General features: G+C 35.0%; 1 protein-coding gene across 3 annotated transcripts in view; it reads left to right on the top strand.

Moving 5' to 3' along the window:
- Window positions 1-22,688, top strand: part of Oatp74D (Organic anion transporting polypeptide 74D) — a 905,484-nt gene that overhangs the window by 476,213 nt on the left and 406,583 nt on the right. The window contains exon 1 of one of the 3 annotated variants that reach the window (XM_069818961.1): window positions 7,486-8,147. The exons of the other annotated variants lie outside the window; for them this stretch is intronic. The gene's annotated coding sequence lies outside the window, so the exon portion shown is untranslated. Of the gene's footprint in view, window positions 1-7,485; window positions 8,148-22,688 lie in introns of those variants that run through there. 3 annotated transcript variants of the gene reach the window in all.

Here is a 22,688-nt window from a genome sequence, read left to right as displayed (position 1 = left end):
CTAATAATTTCCATGTCTTTTGTCTAATAAGCTTTCGATTTGAAGTAAATTAAAAATAAGCTTAAACATGTGCAGAGAGAGCAATCAAAGAGATGCTTCTGTTCTGAGCACCAGCTCGTAGGTCTTTCATCCAGACGGGCTGGGTTCGATCTCAGCTGACCCTGTGATAGAATTTGTGCAGAACTGCAGATGTTGCAGAAAGTTTTCTCCAGGTATTCCCGTTTCCCTCTTTCATTTCAACGATATTTCCACTCTCTCTCATTTTATTTATTGGTGAAATGCATTGTTTCTTTAAGTGCCAATTAAAAAGACTTTAAGTAACAATTAAGTTAAATATGTTTGTATATATTATTTTAATGTACCGAAGTACATATCATATTTCCATGCAGATATTCTGCGTCATCAGATATGCGTAAATCACTGTCGGATCCCGGCCAACTAGTCACTCATAACGAGTGCACCTCAGCACATGTGTGGACTTCGGTCCTACATTCATAGACATCTATGACGTAGTGCAGAGGGCGGCCACTAGAGGGAACCCAAGAGTTGGAGCTTAATCTGAGACGATTCTGTCCGACGCCGGGGTGGTATCCGGTGTGGCTTAGTGGATAAAGCATCAGCACGTAGAGCTGAAAACCCAGGTTCAAATCCCGGCGCCGGAGAGAATTTTTCTCCGTTCCATTACTCTTACATCGTATAAATATGTTTGGTAAAATCGGCTCACGATTAGGGAAAACACGGGAATTTTACTGGAAGCAAGTAAAGAGATAGGTTTGGAAGTAAATCCCGAAAAGATTAAGTATATGATTATGTCTCGTGACGGGAATATTGTACAAAATGGAAATATAAAAATTGGAAATTTATCTTTTGAAGAGGTGGAGAAGTTCAAATATCTTGGAGCAACAGTAACAAATACAAATGATACTCGGGAGGAAATTAAACACAGAATAAATATGGGAGATGCGTGTTATTCAGTTGAGAAGCTTTTATCATCCAGTCTGCTGTCAAAAAATCTGAACGTTAGAATTTATAAAAGAGTTATATTACCGGTTGTTCTTTATGGTTGTGAAACTTGGACTCTCACTTTGAGAGAGGAACATAGGTTAAGGGTGTTTGAGAATAAGGTGCTTAGGAAAATATTTGGGGCTAAGAGGGATGAAGTTACAGGAGAATGGAGAAAGTTACACAACACAGAACTGCACGCATTGTATTTCTCACCTGACATAATTAGGAACATTAAATCCAGACGTTTGAGATGGGCACGACATGTAGCACGTATGGCCGAATCCAGAAATGCATATAGAGTGTTAGTTGGGAAGCCGGAGGGAAAAAGACCTTTACGGAGGCCGAGACGTAGATGGGAAGATAATATTAAAATGGATTTGAAGGAGGTGGGATATGATGATAGAGAGTAGATTAATCTTGCTCAGGATAGGGACCAATGGCGGGCTTATGTGAGGGCGGCAATGAACCTCCGGGTTCCTTAAAAGCCAGTAAGTAAGTAAGTAAGTAAAATCGGCTCAAAATAATTCATCGACCTTTTAGAAATATCCTTAAAAGCAAAAGTTATTCCTTCCCACATGTTTCCATTTGCGATAGTATCCCAATATCTCATAACTTCACTTTTTTTTTTTGTCAGTTCTCATAGACCAAAAATTGTGAAATGTCATTTGTCATGACCATTACTTCAAATTTAACAATCCCTGCCGCCCGATTTTTATGCTCTCCCGTGTCGATACAGGTTTACTATCATAAAATTGACCTCCATTGAAATGTGGCATTGGTATTCATCTCACGTCGCTGACGATCGTCTGCAACTTCAGGTTATTGTAACACATGTATTGACGTTTCATTCTTTTCAAGCTTGCGCGTTTTCTTTGTTGTGGGGTTTACGAATTGGTGGACAATAGAGAAGATTAACGGCCTCATAAAATAGAGCACATGGGTTGGACCAACTGTGAGCAGAGGTCCATGTAAATATATAAACCTGTCATAGTAAATTGATGTAACGTTGACGTAAACACTTCTCTAGGAAGGCAAAATTCTTGAACCATAGAGTATATTATGTTAGCCAGTTTATGGACATGAACGAATCGAACTTTATATCCAAATTGACAGATATAGTTTGAAAATTGTGTTCTACCTGAGTTATTAACAAAGTCGATGACTTTTTCAACTTTCCAAATTACGTGCCGGCATCTGTAGCTACGAGGAGTGTCCAGTTAGGGTTCACCAATACCGGTGAAAACTTTAATATCTATATTAATATCGCTACTTATAATTTTATACGGCGTGCAGCTCATAAAATCAAACTGGAGAAAATAAATAATGATATCACATGCAAATGTTTTTACATGATACAAATGAACCAGGAAACTATTTTAGATATAATAAACAATAAAAAAAAACACAAATGGTATGGCTATGTCAGAAAAATTTCACAAGAAGGGTTACCGAAAAGACTGTAAAGGCCGATTCACAATAAACCGGGAACTGAAACAACAACGAGAACAAGAACGGAAATAATGTTAAAATACGTGTATTTAAATTTGAGCGTTCAAAATAGTTAATTGTGAATGCTCACATTTAAATACATTTATTTTAACAATATTTCCGTTCTCGTTCTAGTTGCCGTTTCCATTCCCGGTTTATTGTGAACCAGCCTTTACTGTGAACGCCAGAAGAATGAAGGCGCCGTGGATGACCCAGACGAAGTTGGATTTACGAAATAAAACAATATTAATGGAAGAGAGTGTTTTAAAAGATAGAATGACAGGGGTGTATGAAGATTTGAACGGAAAAATGTCAAGATACGCTCCAATAACCTCTGATAATTATTTGTTTTAATGGGTTAGGTACAGCTTACAGCAGTAAATGTTTTTGGAAATATTCAACATTTTTTCCCCTCCACTACTGTATCTTGTACAATAATGAAAATTGGTATGTGTAAAACACTGTCCTTCTGATATACGAAAAAAAAATATTTTTATTGTTTAAAAAAATTATTTACATTTTTTTTTTTTTTTTTTTTTTTTCAAAATTCAGAATGGTGGCAGTTCACTGTGCAATGATGAAACATTTCCCTCATAACTCATAAACTTGTTAACTTTTTCGTGTTCTCTCTCTTTTATTTTATTTCTGAAACTCAAGTTCACAATATCATGCTGTTTCAACTACATTCCTTAATAAATAATATATTTTTTAAATTTTGTGTTGGAAAAAAATACTGATATTTGACCATTTTTAAAAATGAATTTATTTTTTATCAGGCAATCTATCAAAGGTATAGAAGTGATTTTGCATCATATTGTAGATATGACATGCATAAATACACACAATAAATTTCATCAGAGAATGTTGGATAGTTTTTGAGTTATGAAGGAAACGCTTCATCACTACACAGTGAACTGCCACCAATTTGAATTTTGAAAAAAAAAAAATAATAATAATAATTTTTTTACTCGTAAATTTTTTTTCATATAGCAGAAGAACAGTGTTTTACACATACTAATTTTCATTATTGTACAAGATACAGTAATGGAGGAAAAAATGTTGAATTTTTCCAAAATTTTACTGCTGTAAGCTGTACCTAACCCCTTAAATCAAATGTTCATCACAATAATTATTATTCCCAAAAACCCATAAATCTTAGGGTACAGAAATTATGTGAGTAGCTGTCGCCACGTTATAAAAATGTTCTAGCTGTGTTCTGTTGATGAAGTTGGGGGTGCAGATATTGCAAGCAAAAATTATTCTGCTCATGCACTTTATTAAATAAACATTAGTACCGGTACTAACAAATTTTAACATGAATATGGTCAAAAATAACATATATCTTGTTTGTTTAGAAATGGGAAATTGTTAGTAGCCCATTTTTCTGAACATAATTATGTTTCTAGGTGCACTTTTATATCATAAATGATCATTGACAATTCTGACATATGGTTGTACAACAAGACAATTGGGAGAAGATATGATTGTAAAATAAAGAGGACTGCTTCGTAATACAAGTATCTGCTTTTAAGAAAATGGTTAAACTTTTGCATACGTAGACCTACTTAGGTGTCCGCATCCAATATTGATAATATAGTCCTCTATTGTAAATTGCTGCATTTTCCCACAACAGATAACAGCATGTGCAAATCTGCTGAGAAATTTTAAACTGTTAATGTGTCCGTTATTGAGAGCTGTCTTTTTAAGAGAAGTTACGATGTAGTACTACTAGTTAAGAATCGTACGTACTCGACCTTATAGGTGTTAAGTACGTTAGCGGGGATGTGCAGCGACAGGCTGCGGGCTGGGGAGAGGAGGGATAAGCATATAGATACTGCCCTCCTCCGAAGTCCTTCGACGAGTGTTTATTACTCGTACCGAATGTAAATACTTCGTCCGAGTAAAGCCTTGGTTTTTCTGAACCGACGCATGCGACATGCGAGGTGCGAGGCCGCCTCGCACAAATCCGGACTACACGAGAGATAGTGAGTGGCTTCTATACCTGCGAGATGTGAGGTCTGCGCACCTCGCAGCCATAGAAACCACTCACTATCTCTCATGTAGTCCGGATTTGTGCGAGGCCTCGCACCTCGCATGTCGCATGCGTCGGTTCAGAAAAACCAAGGCTTATCTAGGGGTTACGCAATCAATTCATATTCAATGCAGCGATATGGTGACTATAAGAGAGAGTAAGGAGGCTGTTCTGAAGAAGCAAAGGAAGGTATAGGCATGCAACAAGGAAAACTCAGTGGGCAGAAACCAGCAGGCTTGACTGTCTCGCGCATATGATGTATGCTCCCGTTTCCAGCATCCTCTCACGCCTATTGCAGAGGGGTAAGAGGGGTATAGCATGCGCGCCGCGACGAGTTCGAGCTGAGTTTTGCTTGTAGGATACCTATAGCTACAAAAGAAACGTCAGGATGGTAGTCTAAAGTATTTTTAGTGATATTTCGACCAAATTTTGGTGAGAATTCGATGCTCTCATACACCACACATGGAAGAGAAAAAAAGTACTTAAATTATTGAAAATAACCTCTAAACTGCAATATACCATTTTAGATACACGATGCAGTCATTGCGTAAGCCATAAACCCATCAAAGCCATCCCAAATACCTTCATTTCTTACATATTACCGTCCAACCGATGACTCTGTTCGACATTTTCTCACACAACGATGACGTAATTCATGATAATGTACTACGTTGGAAAGTTAAGTTATTTCGCTTTCTTCGCTATGATCCAGGGGTAAAACTTTTTCTTCTCTGTTGTCGACGGTAAATTTATTTACCTATTTACCAAAAGCGTACATGCAAAGCATACCAAAAGTCTGATCAAACCAAACCTAATCTCTCAATGAAATTGTCTTTTCAGACATTGGCAGCAGCACCGCGATACGTATCCTAAGAGACCTCTGCCATATATAATCAGAACGGACAATTTTCTGTGAAATGTTTCTTAAGTGGAATTATGGAAATGTAGGCTGGTATATGAAACATGTTGTATGCACTGAATACAATATGTGCCGCGTGTATTAGTTATTCCGTATCTCTCGGTTCACTTGATCGTGAAATATCCCAACGAAAATCAGACGTCAGTTCCATGTCCGGTGTGTGAGGATATCGAAGTTTCAGTACAAATGATATTTAGTCATGATATGAGACGAAAATAAAGGAGTAGTATATGCACTACATGTTAAACGCTGATGTCATGTAGTTCCACCACAAAATAATGCAAACTGCGAGTCGATAGAGTACCCTAAAAAATTGGTAATTTTTTATGTTGAGTGATATGAAATTCAGACAGAATATGTAAAAATTGTTTTTATGATGAATTAAAAGGATTGACTTTTAAGCTTGAAAAATAATTTTATTTTAATAGTCATATTTATTTGATTTTGGTAATTGTTTAAGGGGTTAGGTACAGCAAAGCAGTAAAATGTTTGGAAATATTCAACATTTGTTTCCTCTATTAGGTTATCTTGTACAATAATGAAAATTGATATGTGTAAAACACTGTCCTTCTGCTATATGAAAAAAATATTTTTACGATTAAAAATATTTATATATTTTTTTCAAAATTCAAATTGGTGGCAGTTCACTGTGCAGTGATGAAGCGTTTCCCTCATAACTTTTTAACTTTTTCATGTTCTCTCTCTCTCTTATTTTATTTCTGAAACTCATGTTTACATTATCATGCCCTTTCAACTACATATCTTAATAAATACATATTTTTTTTAATTTTGTGTTAGAGGTAAATACTGATATTTGACCATGTTTTAAATTAATTTATTTTTTATCAGACAATCTATCAAAGGTAGAGAAGTGATTTTGCATCATATTGTAGATATGACATGCATAAATACACATAAAAAATTTCATCACAGAATTTTGGATAGTTTTGAGTTATGAGGGAAACGCTTCATCACTGCACAATAATCTGCCATCATTTTGAATTTAAAAAAATACAAATGATATTTTTAAATCGTAAAAATATTTTTTTCATATAGCAGAAGGACAGAGTTTTATACACATTAATTTTCATTATTGTACAAGATATAGTAATGGATGAAAAAAATGTTGAATATTTCCAAAATGTTATTGCTGTAAGCTGTACCTAACCCCTTAAACAAACTTTTCAGTTAAGTATCTATATTATGAAAGAAATTATTTTTTTATTAAAACTTTTCGAAACGTAATCAAAGTTTGGGAAAACACAATTTTTGAGCCAAAATAAATACCCCTTATTCGCTGTTTTTAATGTCGTTTCCATATTTAGTTTAGACAAAAAATCGCATGTAACGCCTCAAATTCTGTACTTCTAACCCAAAGTTAGTTAATTTTCTTGAACAATATTGCAGCATTATTAATTTTTCTCCTTTTGAGATTACTTGCTTGAATGTTTTATTGGTCACCGTAGTTACCCGAGATTGCATCCGTCGCAGTAAGGGAATTTTGCTCGTTTCGACAGAGTGCAGAATATTCAATCGACCTGGCTGAGCGTTAACTAGTAAAGAAATGACCCGAATAACGATTGTGGATTTATGAGTTTTGCACAACTCTGCTACCACGGTAGTCTTCTTCATAAACATTTTATTTCCAACCCGCAGTCTGTTATTTCACTGCCGTAAATTCTATAACTAAAATTTAATCACTGGAATGATGTGTGAACAAAAACAGGAATCTGACACTCCAGTGTTTCTTTATAGATAATCATTAAAACAATTATTACTCAATTTAAGCTGCAAGTTCAAAATTTTTGTATTATAACTGTGTATACCTTTACTGCTGTAGGAGGGTAGAAACATTTACAGAGGGGTAGAGGGAAAGATTGCTAGCCCTGAGGGGATTAACTTTTCCGCACATTTGGAACAAGAAAAGTTACCGCTGTAGTTATCTGCTACAAAGTTGTTAGCTCTGGAATAATGCGATGTGAGCGCTACCTGTTGAGCTTTCCCTAAACTTGTCTTGTATATCGAATCACCGTCTCTCTCTTTCTCTCACTCTGAAGGAGGTCCGTCCCTTGACGCGTCGCTCTGTACCCCCACCGCGCGGCGATCGAAAGTATGACGACCGTCGGCTGTCTGTCTGTTGGGTTGGCTAGCTCCGTTGTTCGTTTCTCTCAGTGTTACACATCTTGGTTTGTGGTCCAGTCGTGTGTATGTTTGTATGTCGCACCGGTCACTTTCAAGTGTCGTTCCGTGTGTACTAATTCCGTTCCTTTTTTGTAGTATACAGCGTTTGTTGATAATGTTAACTTTCTCATGCGGGTTAGCGTAAACAGAAAGGGAACATCAATTAAAACGAGGAAAAAAACAAGCGTTATAATAAAAGTGACAATGCTCAGAAGACATCGCGTTAAAAGAGCAACAGAACAATGAATAACAATAATCATCATGCGACTGTCATTCCTTGAACGTGATTAAGGAATTGCTCTTCTGAGCTGTAACGAATTTTTAAATATACTTTTTCTTTCTATTAATAACTTACGAAACAATTTACAACATGTGTGATTGCATGGTGTTCGAAGTGTTGCGATATTTTGGTGCACTATGAATTTTATTCTCGTTCTCTGTAACTACATTTCAAGAGAGTAAAAGTTCGCGACTATTATCATCGGCAACAGCTGATTCAAGATTGTCAAAACAACGCACACGGTAAGTCTTTAACAAGCGACTGATATGCCCTTTGAAAATTTACATCACAGATAAGCTACACTTGAGATTAGTCGTAGGCATGTCCGACCGGCAAGTTTATTTGGAATCGGAATGTTGCGACGCTGTTAATCGGCGATTGAGCTTCAAAAGTGGAGCAATTCATGTCGACCGGGGTTATACGTTCCGTCCTTCCGATTTTGATTCTTTCTGAAATTATCAAAATAGTGACAAAATACAGAACAATAAACTGTATACTAATGTCTATTAAAAAATACTGAAGGATTGTAGACGTGTCATTCGATTTAATAGATTCATCGTTATTAAATTGGTGTATTAGATTGAAAATAAATGGGAATGTTACGTACAAGTAATAATAGCACGTGTCATTGTTCAAGGTCCCCATAAAATAAATACAATACCCAAAATGATACATCCCTAAAATGTTATTACATCAAGCGAAAAATAAAAATAAATAAAACGAATGTTAGTTAATTTTGGTATGAGTTGCATTAAAATTATCATTATTAAATCATAAATTAATAATTAAAGTTTATTATTCAAATATTTTACTTTAAATTTAAATAAAAAATATTACGTTGCAGTTGGCGATAATAATAATAATAATAATAATAATAATAATAATAATAACAATAATAACAGGTGCCATTGTTCAATAATTAAAAGGTTCCCATAAAATAAATAGTCTATAGTAGGCCTACGTAAAATGATACAGGATTAACCTTAAAACGTTATTACATCAAGCGAAAAAGAAAATAGTATGACTTGCATTAAAATTATAATTATTAAAATATGATAAATTAATAGTTAAAGTTTATTGTTAAAATAAATTTTATTTGAAATTTAAATAAAATATATTACGTTGGAGTTAACGATAATGATGTTAATAATAATAATAATAATAATAATAATAATAATAATAATAATAATAATAATAATAATAATACATTACATTGTTCAATATCAGTCTAATTGGAAACTCATTTGGAAGGAATGAGTAATAGTAGACTCCCAAAGGCAATTTATGATTATGTACCACATGGCCAAAGATCTGTGGGTCGTCCTGCTAAGAGATGGCGTGAAAATTTTATGCGAGACCGCAACAGGCCTTGTGGCCTAACACTTGTCAGACAGAAGAAGAAGAAGAAAGATAACACGTGTCATTTTTCAATAACTAAAGGTCCCCATAAAATAAATACAATAACTAAAACGATATAGGTCTAAGCCTACATCTAAAATGTTATTATATCAAGCGAAATAAAATGAAGAAAAATAAAAACGAATGTTGGTTAATTTTAATATGAGTTGCATTAAAATTCTAATTACGACTATTAAATCATAAATTAATAATTAAGGTTTATTGTTAGAATATTTTATTTTAAATTTAAATAAGAAAATAGTACGTTGCAGTTACCGATAATGATATTTATAATAATAAACAGTACTTTGTACTGTTGACATATAATACCGTAGTAGTTCACTTTCTGTTGTATTATCTTCAGTTGTAAAATTGTTAAAATATTCTGAGTTGGATAAAAGAGTCTTAATTATTATATTCAGATGGTTACATCGATGATAATCCAACAAGAATAATAACAATACAAACTTCCTCATAAGAACTATTTTTGTAGTTATGTTTTTTTAAATAATTCCTAGTTGTGGAACTCACTGTTTTTAAATATTCCGCGTTGGATGAAAGGTAAGAAATGCAATAATAATAATAATAATAATAATAATAATAATAATAATAATAATAATAATAATAATAATAATAATAATAATAATAATAATAATAATTACAATTTAACGATGTATTCAGATCTTAAATTCTTGGTCTATAGCTTTATGATAAAGCTTAGCTTCTCTAAATGTTAGAATTTCCTTCACAAGTTCTTCGCTACTGTTTACGTTCTCGTCTTCGCTTTCATGTATGTAATTTCTACAACGAAAGTTCGGAATTATCGTCTTTCACCGAGACCTTGCAATGCCGTAGCGTGGCTGTATTCACTCAAGTGACATATTATGCTTTCTAATGCATCCTCGTTTTGTTCCACTGTTCAATATGACATTCACTGGAATTCTAGATAATGCATTTAAAGCGTCGTTCTGAATTCTAGATTTCAAGTGTAGTAATCTTACAACTTTCCCTTGAAATCTATAGTAGTTTCATTTAAAAAGCAAGCGTATTTGAAATTGCTTCATTTTTACCGGAATTAAGTCATTGCAATGTGTAAAAATCCTTAAATTTTAACAAGAAAACGCGCGTGAACATGCGAAAAAGAGTCACATGGTTTATCCCTTGCAGCTTGAAAATATTTTGACGACAGTATATCAGTTCAGTGTTTGCCTCTTTAACATTTCATTATATCACATTTCATTTCTAACATTAGACTATGCATAAGCCTATTTATATCGGATGCCGTCCAGTAAGTTTAATGAATCTTAAATTGATATGATCATAGTACAGGCGTTAAAATGTAACCACGAGATGGTACGACATGATGGTTGTAATTTTATTACTGCTGAAACTTATTTATAAAGATGTTAACATGTTCACTGACAGTATATCATCCGATTGCAATAAAAGCTGTTAGGATTTATGTTTAATCACCATTTATACATATGCGTGCATGTGTTACTTTATGTGTAGCTAATTTTATTCATTTGTCAGGTTGAGTTTTGTAATATTCTTAATACCGCAAATAAATTGAAAATCTATGAAGCGTAGCTTGTCGTATTTTATGAAGTTTTATTACTATGTGGATTGATCTATGTAAAGTTATTACCAATGTAACTGATGGACACGTTTATAGTTTTTCGTTGTTTTAGAACAGAGTGTAAAATTTCTCCATTCCTGTAACTAAAAATTTACGTCTACTGCATTAGACAAACGAATGAACTGTCTGAGATTTAAGAATATTGCATTATGCGAGTGTGCAACTTTTTGTTGGAATTATAATCTTGCTGTATGAAGTATGAACCATAAACAGGGAATAGCAACAGTGTTACGCTATTCATTTTGCTTGGAGAGCATAAACTTCGAATATCATGTACGTACGTTTTTCCTCCCTAGAGTTAGAATACAGATGTTTTATATATACAGTAAATATTATAGTGTCCGTCCTTGTCTTTTATAACTTCTCAATACTTCAGCAGGGAATTATGCATCGGTCAGTCATCTTCTGTACGCTGTGGCTCTAGCGCTAAAATTCAGGGCTACAAATACAGGGATTCTGGGATCGACTCCATGTCTTTCCCTGAAAGTGTATCCCATCTTGCGTCATACTGACTACACAGCAAAGGAACTTCACTGTTACTGAATCGATAGTATTTATTCACAATATTCATAGGAATGAAAATGGAAAAAACCACATGACTAATACTTAAATTTGATGACATTTTACACGTGATAACGGGAGAAATTCCTCAATATTTTACCATTCGAGTGGTCTGTCATTTGTTATTAATAAGGTTCAAATAAAGTAGTTGTCTCAGGATAGGCTTGAGACTAAGTAAACACTACCCTCTTCCACTAGCTGAAACTCTACCTGCTGGGAAGAGTGCGCCCCACTTATTTAATGGCTTTTAAGGAACCCGCAGGTTCATTGCCGCCCTCACATAAGCCCGCCATAGATCCCTATCCTGAGCAAGATTAATCCAGTCTTTACCATCATATCCTACCTCCCTCAAATCCATTTTAATATTATCTTCCCATCTACGTCTCGGCCTCCCCAAAGGTCTTTTTCCCGCCGGCCTCCCAACTAACACTCTATATGAATTTCTGAATTCGCCCATACGTGCTATATGCCCTGCCCATCTCAAACGTCTGGATTTAATGTTCCTAATTATGTCAGGTGAAGAATACAATGCGTGCAGCTCTGTGTTGTGTAACTTTCTCCATTCTCCTGTAACTTCATCCCTCTTAGCCCCAAATATTTTCCTAAGAACCTTATTCTCAAACACCCTTAAACTATGTTCTTCTCTCAAAGTGAGAATCCAAGTTTCACAACCATACAGAACAACTGGTAATATAACTGTTTTATAAATTATTCTAACTTTTAGCTTTTTTGACAGCAGACTGGATGAGAAAAGAAGCTTCTCAACCGAATAACCATATTTATTCTGCGCGCCCCACCTCTGGCGAAAACATAATTTATTATTAATAAGGTTCACTGAACGTAAATGCAAGATAAGACGTATTATATTAAATATTTAATTTTAAAAAATTGTGTTAAAAATTATATATTTATAATGTAATGTTACTTTTAATTATTAAGTTTATGTACTATTATGTGAAGTATTAATACACTCTATTTATTATTAATAAGATTCGGATAAAGTAGCTGTCTCAGAGTAGTTTTGAGACTAAGTAAACACTACCTCCTTCCACTAGCTAAAACTCTACCTGCTGGGAAGAGCGCTCCCCACCCCGGCTAAAACATCAGTGAATGGACAGAACCGCCGATAGGAACTGAATATACGTCGTCAGTACTGTCGGCTGGGGGACATGCGAAAACTAGTTAATGTATGTAAACAAAACGCACGGACCAAGGATGCCTATCCTGTTACAGCCACTTTATTCGAACCCTAGTTATTAACTATTCCAGTGCAACTGAATTTGGAATGAAGATTTATGTTCATTTGGGCATAAAATAAATCTCTTATGTTACGTTTATGTTAAGTTGTTTTTATCATTGAACTTGTGTCATACTGACCAAGTTACGGAGTCACTTTACAAGCTAATGTATAGTGCTAGTGCGATCTTACTATCCTCAGATTAATTGGGATAGAGTGTGGACCAACATTACAAACAAATTGATACCTGTAAAATTAAAAACATCGTGGTTCTTAGTTGTTCATGACATATACCCGACGAACCTTCGACTATATAAAATAAATCGATCCCAAACTAACTTAAGTTCTATATGTGCGCAGATAGATACTATCACCCATCGTCAAACCGAATGTAACAAAGTAAAGGAAATCTGGTACAAAATTCAACATAGGCCTATATAATCAGTAAATGGATTAACACACCGCACACATCCATACAGCCTAGCATGATTATGCTACCCGACTTTCAATTTTCACCATCCCAAAATCAAAATGCTGTGATTTGGGCCTTCAGTAATGTAGTATTTCTAATTATGGACTACAAGAGGTAAATGGAACTGGAAGAATTTATGGAAATCTTAAAACGTTCCAGTTACAAAGCTTATAATAAGCACGGAATAAAACTTTATGGCAATTTATTGAATTATATATGAAAAAAAAAAAGAAAAAAAAAGAAGTCGATGATTCTTACAAGAGGGGGAATGGAACGGACCATACGTTATAAAATTTGAAAAAAAAAAATAATAATAGTAATAATAATAATAATTATAATAATAATACCGGTAATAATACACTATTTTACAATAGAAAAATAGAGTCATTATTATTCTAGAACTCTATTATCAGTCATTAGGGAGTAGCTATTCCAGTGAAATGAAAGTTTCAGTGAAGATTCCGCTTTCGATATGTGACACTTACCTCATGTTTATCCTACATTGTCCTTTGTAATGGCCTTGTGCCAGATTTGCCAAATTACCAACCAGTTCCGCTACTGGAGAATGTATAATATTGGTTCATAAAGTTCATAGAGTTGAGGTTGGAAATAGTCGCATATAATTATCAAAACTTGAAGACGACTCTACCTGACAATAAATAAAAATCTACGACCAAATAATTATTAACCTGCCGTTTTATTATCGGTAATTTGTTATTAGCTATTTTAGTGCAAAGGAATTTGGAGTTATGATTTCTCTTTCGTTGTCTATCGTTTGTCTTATGTTTGTAGTACGTTGTCTGAAACATTGGTCGGTTATGCCATGCCGATCAAATTACGAACTATTCCATTCATTCATTCATTCATTATATTCCATAGATCTTACATTAGCAATGAAGCTTTAAGATGTGGAACAAGTCAAAATTTTACAATATTATAGTTACAATTTTTACAAATTTTTACAATATTTTACAATTTTTACAGTTTTACAATTTAGTAATTTTCTACAATTTGTTTACATTTTTCTACAATTTTTTTAAATTATTTTGGCGAGATTTAGTGAGATGAGGTGACGTTCAAGGATTCGCCAAAAGATTACCCAGCATTTGCCTTTTGGTTGGGGAAAACCTCGGAAAAAAGCCAACCAGGTAATCACATCAAAGGGATGAAATGAAGTGATGCCGAGGACTCGCCATAGACTATCCGGCTTCAGTCCCACGGCTGGGGAAAACCTCGGAAGATACCATCCAATGAAACCAAAAGGGGGATCCAACCCAAGCCCGAACGCAGCTCCAGATCAGCAGCCCAGCGAGTCTGCCATCTGAGCTACATCGATGGCTCTACTAAAAATATACAATACATAGCCAATCAGATTATTAAATTTGTCCACACCTGTGGAGTAACGGTTAGCGCGTCTGGCCGCGAAACCAGGTGGCCCGGGTTCGATTCCCGGTCGGGGCAAGTTACCTGGTTGAGGTTTTTTCCGGAGTTTTCCCTCATCCCAATATGAGCAAATGCTGGACTCCCGACTCATTTCACCGGCATTATCACCTTCACCTCATTCAGACGCTACATAACCTAAGATGTTGATAAAGTGTTGTAAAACAAACTACTAAAATAAAAAAATAAAAATTATTAAATTTACAAACGCAAACGATCATAATACAAAACAAGTAAGTTAATTAAATTTAAGGCATAAACAATTCAATCAGTTGTGATATACAGAAATTGATAATACATATCATGCAAACTACTTCAAATTACAAACACGAACAATTTATCAATAGAGCTATACAGATTACTATTCAATTTAAAGCATAACTTACACAATTCATCGGCCAAAACTATACAAACATATACAATACAAAGTAAGCAGATTAATTCAATTTACAAGCATACTTTCATTAAGCTATACAAATTTGTACAATTAATATCAAGTAGATTAATCCAATTTATAATCATAAACAATTCATCAGTTGAGCTATACAGACTACTATACAATTCATCAATTGAACTATACAGACTACCATTCAATGTACAGACTACCATTCAATATATCAATATACCACGCTACAGACCATCTGCTAGAACATGTCTAGAGTTACAGTAGTTCATTATCCTCAAAACCTGAAACATGATCATGAACTATACTTGATAAAGAATGAGAGAAACTTTTGATTAATATTATTCTACCACTCGGTTCTGAGTTATATGCTACGAATTTCAATACTAGCCTGTCTTGTCTAGTCTTGGTTCATAAACGCGTAGGATTGAAAATGGAATGGTTCATAGGTTTCAAAACTTGGTGGTGGTAATTATAAGGATGACGATAACAATGATGGTATTGGTGATGATATTGGCCCTCATGCTTAACACTGACTACTCCGTCAGTGCAGTGATCAAACATTTGTTATTAGCCATAACGCTGTAACTAAATTTGTTTGCCAACTGAAGTCAAGCAATGACCTCAGTTTTCTGTGTTTTACGGAAGTATATACGCCGATTCACTTCCAAGTATTCGTAATTTAGTATTCTGCTTCCTACGATGTATATGGGTCAGATGTCACACGTAATGTCTGCGTGTTACGTAAAAGTTGTATTTAGTTTGTTTCCAATCGTTATCGTCTGACATGTGAATGTCTTTAAGTGATTGTAGTCGTAGTCTTAGTCATTGTCATTATCATTCACGTCTTTTAAAAGACTAGCTTCTTGAAGACCTGCTTCTTAATATAGACGACTTGTTTGTTTATGGCATTAAATTAATTATCTTCGGTAAACATAACTGTATACAACTTTTCAGCCAAATTATATGTCCTGGAAGCCTAGCTCGGGACCTCGGAGAGGGAAGAATGACTGTGGAGTGCTGGGGAAATGATGAAATTGTGAGGATAAAGGGGAGAACCCCGAGAAAACCCCCTGACCGCAAATTCCACGCGGACACGGGAACTAACCCGGCTTTTCACAGCGGATGGGATAGAATATAACCAATCACCCACGCGCGAGTTTGTATGCTATTAAATGTGATGTCGAAACCTACGGAAAATAGACTATTCCTACAAAAATGATGATTACTATTATTTCTCCTCTCCGTTTTCTGAGGCGATAAAGATATAGGCCTACTAGAAATGTTGATTATTATTATATTAAGGAGCCTTAAGGACATAATCCTTCTTACATATAATAATAATAATAATAATAATAATAATAATAATTATTATTATTATTGTTATTATTATTATTATTATTATTATTATTATTATTATTATTTTGTTGGGCAATGGCTGTTGTTCAGCACATAAATATCAATGAATAAATTATTATTATTACTATTATTATTGTTATTATTATTATTATTATTATTATTATTATTATTATTATTATTATTATTATTATTTTATTGGTCAATGGCTGTTGTCCAGCACATAAATATCAATAAATAAATTATTATTATTATTATTATTATTATTATTATTATTATTATTATTATTATTATTATTATTGGGTTGGTGCATAAGTTCGTAGCGTTTTTCGTTGCTATGGTAGCTGTGTCTCTATAGTAGCTTACTATTATAATCCGTGGCGGTACAAACCACGAAGGGCCAAGACCGACCAGCCTGCTGCTGGCCTCACGGCCACATGCTGAAGCAGAGGTGGACGATCATCCAACCAGAATGGAGGTATCATGTGGTTAGCACGATGAGCCCCCCAGCCGTTATAATTGGTTTGCGTAACCGGATTTCGCTACCTATCGTAGCTCCCCAAGTGCATCACGATGCTGGGTGGGCACCGGTCCCATACACTGGCCAAAATTTCATGAGAAAATTTCTTCCCCCATGAGGACTCGAACCAGCGCGCATTTCGTAATGCGAGTCCTAGGCAGTATGCCTTAGACCATGACGCCACGGCGCGGGACATAATACTATTAAATGAATGAAAGTACAGAAAAACGCTACGAATTTATGAACCAATCCAATATTATTATTATTATTATTATTATTATTATTATTATTATTATTATTATTATTATTATTATTATTATTATTATTATTATCACTAATATATTCTTGTAAATAAATGCTTAATTTCTTTAATTCGTTCTCCATAGGATCAACTCGAGTACATGCAGTTGTCTAAAGAAAAAATTCCAAGTTTTTCAGGAATTCTCGAATGTATAGATGACGGAGTTGCCACCTTTAAGCATTGCAGACATTGTGTAGGGTTTTAGGGTGCTATTCATAGACATTACTAAGCTAGCACCGGCTATCCACTGGTTACTAGTACAGAATTCAAATCATATCCTGTCGCTAACACTGGTTTATGAATACGAAAAACGCTGATCATCCACCGGAAGCCCACGCTAAAAATGTCTATGAATACGGCCCTTACAGTCTTAACTACAGGTCTTTTGCCTAAGAATTTGTTCCCTTTATTAATTTTGGCAATGCTGCTTCAGACGGCATTTCAAAAGATGCGGAAAATACATTTAACGGTAGGCTATAAGTATGTTCTCCGAAATCCTCGTCAACAGTCTTCGAAATGCAACTTGATGGACCGCGTTGTATTGTTTTGCAAAAATATATTAATTTAAGTTATATTTATCATTCTTTGCTTTAAGATGAGCGAGCTACCGTCGTGCGTAGTTTAGGCGGTCTGTAGAGCGCTTGCTTACTGATTCGGAGTTGCGCTGGCGCTGACAATCTGTATGGATTTTTCCGCCAGGTTTTCCCGAAGTGAAAGGCGAATGTTGGTTAATCACGTAGCGAATCCTAGACCTCATCTCGCCAAATACCATATCTTTATCGCCAGTACTGTATCTGATACAACTCCATTAAATAATCGACTGAAATGGATAGGGTGGACTTTCAATAAATAATTCCCAGCATTTAGTCTCTATGAGAAGGCTTATTTTTGTTTACATTGTTTATTTAACGACGCTGTATCAGCTACTGTGTTATTTAGCGTTGATGGAATTGGTGATAGTGAGATGACACTTAGTGAAATTCGCCATAAATTAGCTGACATTCTCCTTTTGTTTGGGAAAATATCTGAAGGAGTCAACCAGATCATCAGCTTCAGAGAGAATCGAACTGCCGCCCGAGTGCAGACAAACGCTGCACCACCTGAGCTACGCCGATGGCTGTGAGGATTTATAAAGATTGTTAAAAGAAGAGTATTATTAGCCACCGGTGTAGGTCAGACGGCTAAGGCGCATGCCTGCTGATTGGAGTTGCGCTCGGGCGCGGGTTCGATTCCCGCTTGATCTGATTACCTGGTTGAGTTTTTCCGAGGTTTTCCCCAATCATGAAGCTAATGTCAGGTAACCTATGGCGAATCCTTGTCATCATCTCGCCAAATATCTCGCTATCACCAATCCCATTGATGCTAAATAACCTCGTAGTTGATACAGTGTCGTTAAGTAACCAAGTTAAAAATGAATTATTACTGTTAGTGAGTTATGGTGATAATCATGATTTTTAAAAGTGATCATTACTTTAGAAACTTTTAACTTTTTAAAATCTGGAAGATAATGTGGCAAGGAAAATGCAATTCGTGAAACCTATCAGTGTAGATAGAATCTTGACGCATAATTTCTAGGACATAAAGTGTGTTTTGTTCACTGTCAGGAAAAATTCTCGTTTGATTTTTAAAACGGCGGCCAGGATCCTACTTCAGGGACGTCGCTAGGGGGGTGCGAAAGGGTGCGCAAGCACCCCATAAACATCGGAGCACCCTTTTCCGCACCCCAAAGGGTAATTTATTAAAAAATACTAGGCATAAATTATTTTGAAGAACAAAAACAAACAAACAATTTCTTGGATGTGAAAAAACTACGTCCCATAGTGTATCGTATTGGATGTGATGAGCAATAATAATAATAATAATAATAATAATAATAATAATAATAATAATAATAATAATAATAATAATAATAATAATAATAATATTAATAAACAGATGTATAGTATGCGCGCAAGTGCATGAAAGAACATTTTGGATTTTTTATGTACCACATTTTTACAGCTCGCACCCCATTTTTAAATCTCGCACCCCATCCGCACCCCCCTTGCGACGTCACTGCCCTCCTTTAGACGAGAGAGCTAGGATATAGGATAATTAAAAATAACGTCGTTTAATTTTAACACATTGATATCTTTATTTTCGCTAAACAGCAGTATGAAAAAAATAAAATTTATATTGGAAAAAGGTTTAAAACTTAAATGTAAATAGGCAGTTTAAACTTTTAAACTGATGAAGATTCCCGATTTGGCTGATTATCTGGTTAGGTTTTTTTTTTTTTTTTCAGAGGTTTACCCCAACCGTTAAGGTGAATGTCAGGTAATCTATGGCGAATCCACCTCCTCTCGCCAAATCTAGAAATCGTTATCATCAATCCTATCAACGCTAAATAACCTAGTAGTTGATACAGTGTCGTTAAATAACCAACTAAAAAATCATGAAAATATTTGTTAAGCGATATTCGAAGCAGTGGTTTCAGGTTCGTCCTCGAAATCTTATAGTTATCATAACCTAACCATCGCCGTCATGTTCTATTTTATAGTCACATGATAAATTAAGCTGTGATATTTTAGATGAAAATTAATAAATTACCCATCAATAAAGTCATCTTCACAATTCAGTTACATTCTCCAGTTGAGTCCAAAAAATTCCAACAGTTCGAAAACGTGTCAAGTGCTGATATAAGAGCTTTAAAATCCTTGGCGGGAACTTTCCATTTGCATAAGAAACAGATTATAGAGTGTTCATGTGTTATGTTGTTTGGTATTATGATCGAACTTTAGTCAAGTCTATGTTATCAAAATTTCTGCCAAGTCGCTACAATGATAAACAAATGTGACCTGCTTGTTTTATTTATAGGCCTTAGGTTTGAATAGAAAGTAATTTGTAATCAACAGCTCACACTCTCACTTCATTATCGCAAGTCCCTTCTTGTGATTTATTAATATTGTCGACATGTAGTTAAAATGACTTTTTGTAAACTTCTATGCAAATAGGAAACAAGTATTCCTTTACCTTTTAAGGCTGGTTGGAATCCCAAATATACTCGTAAATGAAGAGATGCGCTATAAATTTATTACGTTGTGTAGAAACAAATGATTGTTTTTGTAGACAGTAAAAAATAGAAAGGAATGCTGAAATGTAGCACGTTCAAGTCGAGAATAATAGCTATGGTCCGTCCCAGGAATCTGTGGAGTAGAAAGACGAAACAAGACCTCTGCGCAAGTAATAAGTGGGAGGACTAGGACCAATGATCGCTCTGAGGGGAGGTGTTGGTTGAACGAAGCTAACAATCGCTTCCAGGGATTGAATCATTTTTATCTGAACTCTATCTTCTACCACGAGCATCTTACCCCTTAGCGGCCTCAAGCTGATACTGCCCGCAATACACTCCGTCACAGATAGACTCCGCCCCCATATACGTGAAGTTACTTCACAGATTCCTGGGCTGGACCATAGTATTGAAAGATCAGAAGAAGTATTAGATACATAATATGAGCCGTTCAGAGCAGAAGTGGTGTAAGTCAAAAATAGGTAATGAGGGGTAAAGTAAATATTCTGTAAAATACAGCGCAAAGTAGCAATTAATATTCAGTTTATTTAAACTATTAGTAATCAGTGGATAGCACGAAGGACATATTAATTGCTACTTTGCGCTATATTTACAGAATTTTTACTTTAAACCTCGTTACCCAATTTTTACTTACACCACTTCTGCTCTCAACGGCTCACATAATGGAATTACTTGAAATTTTCCGTAACCCCTAAGAAATTTAACTTCCTATCAGAAATAACTAGACATCGATAAAAAAAATTAAATTGTCTTTTAATATTTTGAAGTTAAGCAAACGCAAAACGTTCAAGAAAAATAAATAAAATTACAGAAAATCTAAACTTTTCTTAAATATACGAGTAATAAAGATTTAAAAACTTCATAGTCAAAATGTTTCCCATTAAGCGAAAACTGAATCACCGAAGTAAAATGATTATAAAGAATAAGAGCAACAGATAAAAAAATATGGTTTATTTAACGACGCTCGTAACTGCAGAGGTTATATCAGCGTCGCCGGTGTGCCGGAATTTTGTCCCGCAGGACTTCTTTTACATGCCAGTAAATCTACGAACATGAGCCTGTCGCATTTAAACAGAAATGCCATCGACCTGGGCCGCGATCGAACCGGCAACCTCGAGCACATAAAGCCAGCGCTATACCGATTATGCTACCGAGGCCGACAGCAACAGAGGTGAAATGTAATTCATAAATAGGGTTTCACGTAACAAAGTAATAATGAAATAATTTAAAATAGTCTTAGTTATCGTTAAAAAATAAGCAATAAGAAGACGTCGAAAATATTGCCAAATGATTAAAAAAAAATAGGAATAAGTCGAGTAAATTGCTTAAATTCCTACATGAAATCGCAAGGAGTTAAGAAGTGGCTCAGTACAATTAAAGTTGTTTTATTCTCTCTTTCTTTTATATTATAGCCGAATATCTGGTCTTGCTGTAAGTAGGCTACATTTCTGCAGTTCTTTTAAACCTGAAATCTTTTTGAGACCGGCTTATGGCGAAAATTCTATGAAGTAGTATGAGCACGATGCCGAGGCTCCGATAGAAGTTGACACAAGACATCACATTTATAATATACGGACGTTCATGCCCTTGGCGCGAATCGAACCGGCACCCATAGCTTCTACTCACTGTTAAAGTTTTGCATTAGCCATTCCGTATGACAGATCTGCAGCATCCAGGAAAATAATACTGCATTTTAAATATTTTTAAAAAGTTGAAAACAATTTAGAGTTTTCAGCCGTATGTCGAGACTTGATAGGTATAACAAAGTTTCGAAGTTACTTGCAAATTCGGTCCGCCTGAGCTATTCAGATACAACGGACCAGAGTAAGCAACTCTTCACGCCAAGGCGGCATTACGCTGATGATGGAACCAGCAAATAGCTCTCACACAGATCGCAAACCCAAAATAATTCCTCTGTAAACAGTCCACGTGACAGCAGCAGTGTAATGTTTAAAAAGTTGTCCTTCTCTGCAGCTCAAGTGGTAGCGCTTCTGGTTGTATATCCAGCTAAGTCGAGTATGATTCCTGGTATGAAATGTTACTCGTAGCCAGTAGCGGCTGGTGGTCAAAATAATGAGTGTGCTACAATTTCTATATTGGCCTACTGTATACACTTATATGTATTTATCTTAATTTGAGATTCGCCTAGTGACGAAATATGAAATCCATACGACGTTCCTTCCTACTGCAGAACCTGTCAATTACCCTGGTGTTAAACCCTCCATCTTGGACATCATACTCTTTTCTATTGACAGTGTTACTTCATAGAATGAATCCTGTGAATTGTTGGAGGCTATGTATCGTAACAATTGAACAGCTCCATCTATATTCCGGAAGGCAGGTGTTCCGTATAGAACTCAAAGTTGTGTATTTAACACTCTTTTGT

Source organism: Periplaneta americana, chromosome 2, assembly GCF_040183065.1.
Source record: "Periplaneta americana isolate PAMFEO1 chromosome 2, P.americana_PAMFEO1_priV1, whole genome shotgun sequence".
Classification (NCBI taxonomy): Eukaryota; Metazoa; Arthropoda; class Insecta; order Blattodea; family Blattidae; genus Periplaneta; species Periplaneta americana.
This window is presented reverse-complemented; position numbering and strand designations above follow the sequence as displayed.